An 11,110-nucleotide genomic window follows, 5' to 3' on the forward strand; every position below is an offset into this window, starting at 1 on the left:
TGACTTCGAATAAAACAAAGAATGAATAATATCTTAATATTTAATGATACACATAAAGAAAAATGACCAATAACATTTTTTGGTAAAAAATGAAAGGACCAATCATATTCATCTAAAGTGATGCACATGGATTCTGAATTTTTTAAAGGCATTAATAAGAGTGAGAGTGAGAATTTCCTCAAAAAAAAAAAAAAAAAAAAAAAAAAAAAAGAGTGAGAGTGAGAAAATAAGAGTGAGAAAATAGAGAAAACATTAATTACAAAACAGAAAAAATACGGACAATTTGGAATATTTGGCAAAAATTTACTTAATAAAAAAGGAAAGTAGGAATGTAATTTTGAAATACCCAAAAATGAAAAAAGAAATACAATAAAGGGACGAAGGTGGTACATATATTCGTATAAAGTATTAAGAATTTAATTAACTTTGAAAATAGGAATTTTACATTGGGAATAAGTAAATTATTTTGTAAATAGCTAGGAAAAGTTGTATGGGGAATATTAAAATATTTTGGATTAATGGAGATACATAGTTGCATGGAAAATATGCATGTATGAGGGGCTGAGATGTGTAAGCAAATAATTATGTTAATCTAAAAAATTATTGAAATGTAACTATTAAAGGGAAACGTCTAAAATGAAAACTGTAACCTTCTTTCAGTAATAGAGGGAATACTTTGTATTTAATTGCCCTAAGGCCTAGGGGTACGGTGTTCAAAAACCCGTCTGAACCAAAATAATATAAGCCCGATCTCTAGATTGAGATAGGAATCGGTCTGGTCATTGGATCGAGAAATAAATTTTTCCGGTCTTCAATCTGGTCATTGGATCTCTAATTCTTAAAATTCAAATTTTTGTTTTAGTTCGGTCTATAGAATTTTAGACCAATAAGGCGATAAACAACTCTAAATGTTTAACCCACCTTCCTTTACTCTCCTCTTCTTTCTTTTTTTAATTTTAGAAATGTCTTTTACTCCATCATCTTATTCCCCCTAATTTTCTAATTCTTCTACTAAATAAACAAAAAATAATTCAAATCCCTTACCTTACTTTCCTCTCTCTACACCTAAACAAACAAACAGTAAAATTAGTTCATTAATAAAAACGGAAATATCGTCAATTGATTTATTTACCCCTTGATTAATACCCTTGACTACGGGCTTGTTCTCTTCAGATTAATTTCAGTTCAGTTCCTAATATCAACATCTCATAAAATATTCAGTTCAAATTAGCTCATTTCAGTCAATTAGAACATCCCTAAACGCCCTATATAACTGCCAAAAAATAAAATGAAAAAATTTAATAAAATTTTATCTTTATTTCCAAAAAGAGCGCGAGTCAGTGGACTGATATATCATCATACATTCTACCGCTCAAAAACCCACTTCAATTTTCTTTGCTCTCAAAAAATACAAAAGAAAAAACAAAAATTCTGTGTTCTAAAATCTTCCAAGAATTGTAAATTCAATGGCAAGCAAGAAGAGAAAGATGGAGGAAGACGATGACAACACTGATCAAGAATCTAAACCCACCAACTCTGCTGTAAGAATTTGACATTTTCTACTCTTGTTATTACAATCTAGCTGTTTTGCTTTGATTATCTCTATTATTTTCTGCAATTTTGATTTTCTGGGTTGATTGTACATTCTTTATACTACATAGCTTATTAATGGCAGATTATGAGAAATTTAGTGGGTGTTTAATAATTTGGTTCATTCATTTTGACATTTCTACTCTTAGTATTTCAACTTTGCTAGTAGTTTCTTTGATTATCTCTCTATTATTTTCTGCATTTTCGATTTTCTGGGTTGATTATCATTCTTTATTGCTGTTTAATGGCGAATTATGTGAGAAACGTTAAGTGGGTGTTCAATTTATTGGTTCATTCATTTTCCCACTAGAACAATCTCTAGGTATTAGTTTTACTGCTTAATATATGAATCTTGGTTTTATATTATGAAATTGATTACAGTTTTCTGATTTAATGGGGTAATTATTACTAAATAATGGTTGATTAAGAGAAAAAAAGTAAATAGGTGTTTAGTTTGTTGGTTAATTCATTTTGTCATACTGTAGAACAATTTCTGGGTATTAGTTTTACTACTGAATATATAAATCTTGGTTGTATATAATGAAATTGATTGCTTTATTTTGATTTAATGGGTTTATGGGTTAATTGTACATTCTGAATTACTAAATAATGAATGATTAAGAGAAAGAAGTATGTGGGTGTTTTATTTGTTGGATTATTCAACTTGGCATGTCTTTATTTGTTGGATTTGTAGTTGTTGATTTACTGAGTTAAGTATAAATATGGTGCCTAAGTTTTAAAGTTTTTCACCTTTTGGGACCTATGTTTTTTTTTTTTTTCACCGTTTGGGACCTATGTTTTTTTTTTTTTCACCGTTTGGGACCTCATAAGCAAATTCCGGTCAAAATTTAATTGACTTGGATTAAAAACTTAGTCCCTTAGTTAAAAAAAAACATAGTCCCCTAAAAAGTTGGTAAAAAAAACTTAGTCCCCTATAGATAATTAGATACTCATAGATGACACTAATTTTACTTTTTTTTTATAATTTAACACCCTCTCTTCTCTTAGTGTTGCTCAAGCGTTCCTTTTTTAGTGGGATGAAATGTAGTTATAATTATGACGGAATCATGCATACAATTTAAACAAATTACGTATATCATGCCATTTTACACTAATATTATTTTGCTATTCAATTTATATATATTCACAAACTATATAAATTGACGATGACAAAGATGAAGCTCAAAACCCCCTTAAAATTTGATAGTTGAATCGAAATTGATGCGATTTGTGGTTGCTAAACGCGTTGTGGACGGTGGTTGGAGAACTTGGAGGTGGTGCTGCAATGGTTGGGTGATTTTGGAGAGGTGAAGGTCGTAGGGTTGCTGGGAATAGTGAAGATGGCTGCCCAAATGCTTAAGGAGAAATTGCATTAAGTTTTAATTTTTTTTTAAAATTTTTTTTAAAGAAATTGCAATAAGGTTAAGGAATCAACATCATTAGAAGATCACCATTGATTTTTTATAAATATTTTTATAAAATTTTATTTTTTAAAATGTTTTTTATTAACGATTCACCCGTATTTTTTGGTTTGACAGTATTTATGTTGTATTTTTTTTTTTTAAAAAAGGAAGGGATTATGTTTTTTTCCCTAAAATGAGTGCTAAGGGACTAAGTTTTTCTCAGGTGAGTTTAATGTGAGTTAACTTGCCGGATTCTTAACTCTAGGTCCCAAAAGGTGAAAAAAAAAAACTCAGGTCCCAAAAGGTGAAAAACTTAAAAACTTAGACCCCAACTTTGTACTTTAACTCTTGATTTACTTGAATTACTTGCTGTCTTAATTTGTTACATTTGAAATAGAAATCCGAAGCTGGTGAAGATTCTGGTGTAGAACAGGCACCACAGCAGCTAGTGGCACCTACAAGGTCTACAACAAGTATTCAAGTCTCATCACATCAATTGTCGCCTCGTTCTGCTTCTAATCCAGACCCGTTGCATCAGTTACAGCCTATTCGTGGTTCTCTGAATCAACCAAGATTAAGTCCAAAACCTGTCATTGATCGAGAATCAACAAAGAAGCTTCTGAAGGATTTTGATTCCCTAAAATTATCTGGAGTATCAAGTTCACCACCAAGCCTAAAGCTTCAGCCATTTGATGCTTCTGTTACTGAGTCGGGATCTGTGACTGTATCTCCTGATGCAGGTATGCTTGAGAGCCTTTTGAAATTTTATATTCGCCTTACTACTGATCTGAGGCTGTCACGGCTTTATGTAAGGTTTATGGTTGACAGGATATGGTGGGTAGCTAGAGATTTATATTTGTTTTTAAGCATGTACATCTATACATATGTTTTACTTCTTGGGATCTGTTTGATAGTTGATCTGTACCATTATGTACCTAATTGCTTTCTACAGGTATACGCGTTGGTCTTAAGAGAAGCAGAAGTAATTTAGCTGATATTTTGCCCTCAATAGCTCCTCAAGATGGTGAAAACGAAGGTGGTTCAGATGATGCAGAGGTGCCTTCCGATCTTTTGTCTCCTACTGGTGAAGTTGGTTCAACCAATACTGAGATAAATACGAAGGAAAGAATCAGAAGAAAATATGCAGAATTTGATTCCATCAGTTGATCCATTGCCTTCTACTGGTATAGTTATTCATGAGGGAGGTGAAAGTACTTCAACTAAGGTTTTGCTCTCGGGAGCTCAAGATGGTGAAAACAAAGGTGATTCTGATGATGCAAAGCCGCCTTTTGTTCCTCTGGCTCAAGGAACTGGGAGCGATCCTGGTTCGATCTCAGCAAATACCACTGCTGGTGATGAGTCCAACAGGCCAGTCAGCATAGCTGCAGGGGAAGTGTTATCTGCAACTGATACAGACATGTTAACGTCTACTACAGAAGTGTTTTCAGACGAAATACAAGGTGACAAGGAGAAATCTGATGCATCCGAAGATGGCAACACTCCAGGAAATTCCAGTGCGTGAGAATAATTCAGTAGAAGGACTTGAGGCTTTCTCGGGTGATCTCTTTCACTTCTTGGAACCTTAATCGGGTGATATCAATTTTGTAGCTGAATTTCATGATGTCTCTAGCCGAATTCATACTGTTCTAATGCTACCAGATGGGATTGGCTGAAATTCTTGTACAGGAAGTCATAAGTATATAGTATATAGGAGAGTTTACAAAACTAATAGTACAGTACATAGCACAGGATCTATCTAGCATTTACATGATTTTTTACTGCAAATAAGTGTGTTTTTCATGGAATAAGGAGTCCTTTAGAATGTAATACACAGAAAAGAAAACTAAAATGTGAATGATTCTCAATTAGCATGTATGGTAAAAACTTAGTTTCTGCCTTTGTATGGATATCAACTAGGTACACCCTTGCATAATTCCGCCTTTTATTTCCTTATATTATAAATCAGTGAAAGCAATTTATGCATTATGAAATGTTCAGCAGGGGATGAACTCCCCATTGTATATGATCCTTGATCCGGTAGTGTTGTTGATTATTATTGGAATGTTATAAGGAAACATTATTCATTGGTGGTGAGGTGTCGCTTTTGTATCAGTTTAGCATGAATGTTCAAGTTAGTTTAGTAAATATAATCTATAGACTTTGAGGAAAATTAACGATAGTGGGTAGCTTTTAGAGGCCGAGTAGCAGATAGTTATTAGAATAGCGAGTAGTAGTCATTAGAGTAGGTTTTGTATTATTTGCATATTCTGGGGTTTTAGTGTTTTACAGTCTGTTTGGTGATTCATTGACGAATCCAATTAGCATAGAAGTGAGAATGACAAAAATTACAGTTTTGATCAGAAATTAGATTGCGATTAGACAAATATAACATCGAAAGCAGAAAATTAATATAAAAATTAGCAGCAAGAACACAATAAGGGTAAAGTAAAGTATGATGAATAGTGATGTTACGAATATGTATGATTAATGTATCTTCTCAATATAGCCGTCAAAATACAACCTATTTAATTAATATAAAACTCTATTATACTGGTATATAAACTTTCCTAATCATAAACTATATCAAATTCCCTTATCATAAAATTATCTAAATAATACTTTTTCCTAATCATAAACTATATCAAATTACCATAAAAATTATCTAAATAATACTTTTCCTAATCATAAAATACATCAAATTACCATAAAATTATCTAAATAATACTCCACTTCTTTTCTAATCATAAACTATATCAGTCATCAGTGAAAGCAATGTATGCATTATGAAAGAATGAATGATGCATCTTTTTCTGGTGTACATCTCAAAACACAACTACTACCTTTGTTACTTGACAATTCAATCCGAACCTATCTTATGTACTCATTGTCACTTGAAAATAATTAGGGATTCACAATGAAAATAAAATCTTTAATACAAGAATTTATCAAGTATAGGCTCTATAGCTCATTCATTGCACAATTTAACTAGTTGAAAATTAAAACCAAATTTAATGTCGTAACAGATTTAAACAGTATAATGCAAGGATACTATATATTGATATTTAACTAGTCAATTCATTTCTTGCCGAGCTAGTGTATATTCCGTAGGGGTGTTAACAAGCCGAGCCCAGGTAGGCTCAGTTCAAGCTCGAAACTCCCAGAGGCAAGCTCGGCTCGGCTTGACTCAAGGCTCGATCAAGACTTGTTATTCCCAAAATTAGCAAGGACCAAATGGCGTCCATTGCCAACTTACTATATAGTGTAATCCGTATAGACAATCTACCGCTAAAAAAAACACAATTTAAAATTTGTTGCACTCAAAATACACTAAAACCTCTGTTCTACAACATAAAAAAAAACCGAAGAAAAATTCATTGTTTCCTCTGCTTAGTGAAGACTGATTAAACCCAATCATTTTCATTTTCGAAGATTGTAAGCGCCATGGAAAGCAACAAGAGAAAGTTGGAAGAAGACGACGACAACAATGATCAAGTATCTGAACCCATCACCTCTGCTTTAAGATTTTTCTTATAAATTTTGCAGTTTTTCTTCAATTATTTTTTGCATTTTCGACTTTCTGGGTTGATTAGACGTTATGAATTGCTTATTAATGGGGGATTATGGGAGTATTAAAAGGGTTTTAAATTATTGTTTCATTTAACTTTGTCATACTATAGAACAATTTCTTGGTTTAAATCTTGTTACAAATTATGAAATTGATTACTGTATTCCCATTTTCTTGGTTGTTACAATTTCTGAACTAGTAAATAAAGGTAGAACAATTGATTACTGTATTCCCATTTTATTGATTTCTGGGTATTTCAGTCGAATGCAATGGAAGACAAGAAGAGAAAGTTGGAAGAAGATGATCACAACAATGATCAAGTGTCTGAACCCATTACCTCTGCTGTAAGATTTTTTACTTTAATTCTTAGAATCAAGTAAGAATTTGATATATGAATCTTGGTTAATTCAAGTTGTACTGCTTGATACAAGTATATGAATCTTGCTTATGCATTATGAAAGTTCTGTTTCTTCCTTTGTTTGGTTGATTTCTGCATTTCGATTTACTGGGTTATTTATATTATACCTTCTTAATTACTCAATAATGGAGGATTAAGTGGGAAAAATAAATAAAAAAAACGTAAATGGGTGTTGAGTTTGATGGAACATACAACTTAGTATATAGTAGAACAAATTAATGAGACATATACGCATGCTTTTTCTTCTTGGTTGGTTTGTACTTATTGATTTTCTTGAATATCATGTATTAAGTGGTTGTTTGATTTCTGGGTATTTTAGTTGAATCCTGTAGTTATTAGTGAAGCTGGCAGCGGAAGCAGAACAGATGAAGATAGTGGTGTAGAACAACAGCAGTTAGTGGTAGCTTCTAATCAGGCCTTATCATATCAGTTGGCGCCTGGTTTTGATCCTATTTTCAATCGTGCCCCGTCGATGTATCAGTTGCAGCCGCATTTTGGTTCCCTGAATCAACCTGCATCAAGTTCAACTCCTTCTTTTAATCCAGGCCAATTGCTTCAGCAACCTCGTCATGGTTCCTTGAATCAACCAGGGTCAAGTTCAATTCCTGCTGTCTATCTAGCCCCATTGTATCAGTTGCAGCCTCATAGTGGTTCCCTGAATCAACCTGCATCAAGTTCAACTCCTAGTTTCAATCCAGGCCAATTACTTCAGCAGCCTCGTCATGGTTCCTTGAATCAACCAGAGTCAAGTTCAATTCCTGCTGTCTATCTAGCCCCATTGCATCAGTTGCAGCCTCCTCGTGGTACCTTGAATGAGCCAGAGTCAAGTTCAATTCCTGCTGGCTATCTAGTCCCATTGCATTACTTAATGTGGCTGACTTCGCAGCAGGTTTGTCTTTTGAATCTTGACACAAGATTATTAAGGAATGAAACAATAATGTTGCGGAAGTGAACATGAATGAAGAAACAAGCTTATTTCTGTATGAACATGTGTAGTTGTTATATGCAATGCAAATATTTGAAACCTTGTCACACATGAAATTCGGGAAACTCTAATTTATACTGGTATATGCAATGCACTTTCCTGTCACTGACGAAAGTTGTTACAAGTTTATTCGTTGAAATGGATTTGATCATGTGCTACTTTGTATACGAAATGCACTAATATAAAAGGTTTGCTGAGGATAATCCTATTCTGATACTTTCTTGTGTTTGCAATGCCAGTTTTCGAATCTATCTGTTTGGGATAGATACATGCTAGGTCTAGTATATGGTCTCTCAGCTAATATTCAAAATCTGAATGCTGAGTTATATGCTATGAGGGCCATGGGGCAAACAGTTGGTTCAACAAATGTTCTGCCCGCGGGAGCTTTTCAAGGTGGTGGTGACTACAGAAGTCAACTTCAAGCGATAAATGCTGAGTTAAATTTGATGCAAACACAAAGGAGAGAATCAATGGAAAATATGACAAATTGTTTAGCTTCAGTTGATCCAATGCCTTGTATAGTTAGTTCTCATCAGGGAGGCGGAAGTACTTCAAGTAATGTTTTGTTCTCGAGAGCTCAAGATGATAAAAACAAAGGTCATTCTGATGATGCAAAGCTGCCTGTTGTTCATCTGGATCAAGGAACTAGGAGTGGTCCTGGTTCGACCTCAGGGAATGTCACTGCTGGTGGTGAGTCTGAGGGACCGGTCAATACAGCTGCAGGGGATATGTTATCTGCAACTGATGCAGATGAAAAACAAGGTGAGGAAGAGAATGCTGATACTTCCCAAGATGGAACCACTCGAGGAAGTTCAAGTGCTCGATAATGTTTCAGAAGATGATGATATTGAGGCTTTCTTTGGTGATCATTTTCACTTCTTTCAATTTTGTAGCTGTATGATGTCTTTAACCGAATTCATAAGTGTATATAGGAGAGTATAAAAGCAAGTAGTAGTACAGTGTATAATACAGGATTTGTCTAGCATTTACATGATATTTTACTGCAAATAAGCAGGTGTTATTAGTATTGTTGTTTGATAAGGAATAATGAGTCTTTTAGAATGTTTTAGAATGTAATACATAGAAAAGAATACAAGGATGTACTCAGTTAGCATACACTGAGTTCCTGCCTTTGTTTAAACATCAGTTACTTTCGTCTTTGCATAATTTCTGGTTTAATTTCCTTGTAGTATAAATCAGTGAAAGCAATGTATGCATTGATGCATTTTTTGTTTGTCTGATCTGTTACATGAAATTTATATCCAAATAAAACCGATGCTATTGTTATCATTTTGGTATGCTTGTTTTTTTTAACCCCCTTGAATTAGCATAACGCGTGCGGTTCGAATTGGTTATGCTAGGTACATTGTTCAATTGTTGAAACAGATCTATGAGTGTTGGTTACACGCCAATTATGTAGCTAATTAGTTAATGTTCCAAATGCCAATTATGATTGTAATTTGTAATTAATTCTCTTTTTGGTACCCCTAAATTCTATGTATATTATCATTAGGCTTGTAATGGTAAGGTTCTCTTAACCAAATGGTTGTTTGATAGCTAGTATATCAATTGCCCCAGGCACAACTTAAGTATGCTACTTAAGCTTCTAAAATGCTTTTAGTGGAAGCTTTTCTTTACGTCCTTCCATCATATAATTTTGTTCTCATTTTTAGTTCTTTCTCATCGCAATTAATTTTCGGTTTTAAAATACCCTTTTTTTTTTTTTTTAACTTAATTATTTCCTATAACATATTGAGCCCTCAATATGAGTGATAACTGAGTAAGAAGTAGCTTAGCTAAAACAACAACTAGCACACGCGCAACCCCATACATAATGAGATTAATATTATGAAACGGGGTAAAAAATTATAAATTTATTATTCTTATTTTAAAAAAGTGCGCGAACAAGTGTATAGTAGTGACTAGTGAGTGATATGGACGGATATACGCATAAATTCTACTGCTCAAAAACCGACTTCAAAGCATTTCTCTCTCTAACAGATGATTATAGTAACTCTCACAAAAATGTTCACCACTGTAGGGGTGTGGAGGTGAAACGGTAAGACAAATTCAGCAAGAAAGTGGAGCTCAAGTGTGGCAGCAGCGCAATAAAATCCTTCAATACATAATACCAATTGTACTTAATGGCATTGAGATACAAATTGAATTAGATGAGGCCCTAATACACGACGGTGCGCCATATTCTAGGTTCTAGCTCTTACCGCATATTCTTAGGTGCATAATCATGCATATAAAAATAGGTGTTACAGGTATAAAATGCATGAGGTTCTTCTTGAAACGCATGCATCTCACTTATATTTTCTTCTCCAACGTTTCTTCCTGCCCAAGTTTTTGGGTTTCCAGTTTCAATTTTTTGGTTTCCTTTTTCCCAATTAGCTCTCTTCTCCTATATTTCCTAATTCTCATCAAAGTTTTCCATTAAAATTTTCAGTACTATATTTTCTTCTCTGTTTTTTTTTGGACAAATTATTTTCTATTTTTGCTCCTTCCTTCTTTAACTCCTTTTCCCTCTGTTTTCTGTTGATCTTCAGCTTGTGAACTCTTGCTTGAGGCTTCTAACCTTTTGCTTGATGATTTCTTTTTTGTTGCAATATGCTTCACACTACTAGAATGAATGTAAAGTTTAGAAAATGAACATATGCATATAGAAAGTGAACATTATCATTTCTGAATGTGAATATAAGCATTGAACACATTATCATTTTAAAGAAAAGTGAATATACACATTACAAAAAGTGTACATATTCATATAGAAAGTGAAAATAAGTTGTATTGAAATTATAGGCTATATGCATTACTTGTAAGGTGCATTAAGAAGTGGGTGAGTCAAGAAGCAACAAAAAAAGATCAATCCAAATATGAATATATGCAATTCCAAATGTGAACATAACCATTCAAAATATTATAAATATAGCCATCGTTTTCTTTAGTGAATATAAGCATTTCAAAATTGAACATATGGCATACAAAATATGAACATATGCATAAAAAAAAAAAAGCATATGCGAAGAAAAATATGAACATATGCATAAACATACTAATTGAATTAGAGAAATCATCAACAAATATCTATATTATGAACATTTTGAAATAATCAATGAACATAATGCATAAAAATAATGAACATG

The sequence above is a fragment of the Chenopodium album genome, chromosome 3 (assembly GCF_948465745.1).
Source record: "Chenopodium album chromosome 3, dcCheAlbu1.1, whole genome shotgun sequence".
Taxonomy (NCBI): Eukaryota; Viridiplantae; Streptophyta; class Magnoliopsida; order Caryophyllales; family Amaranthaceae; genus Chenopodium; species Chenopodium album.